The following is a 240-nucleotide window of genomic DNA, read 5'->3' as shown; positions in this document are numbered from 1 at the left end:
CGGGCGAGCGGGAGGCCGCAGCGCTCCCTGGCGGCCGTCCGAGTCCCGGCGCTCCCAGAGCAAACGGACCCCAGCCGCAGCGCCCTCCGCCCCACCCTGGCGGCCCCTGCAGCCCCTGCACCCCCGAACTCACGCGCCGGCTCCCCGGCTTCCGCAGCTGGCTGCGCCAGTCTGGCGGCCCAAGGGGTTCCTCACAAGATCCTAGCGGAAACCTGGGCCTTGGTCCCGCGGTGCTTCCCA

This window comes from Macaca nemestrina, chromosome 10, assembly GCF_043159975.1.
Source record: "Macaca nemestrina isolate mMacNem1 chromosome 10, mMacNem.hap1, whole genome shotgun sequence".
Lineage (NCBI taxonomy): Eukaryota > Metazoa > Chordata > Mammalia > Primates > Cercopithecidae > Macaca > Macaca nemestrina.
This window is presented reverse-complemented; position numbering follows the sequence as displayed.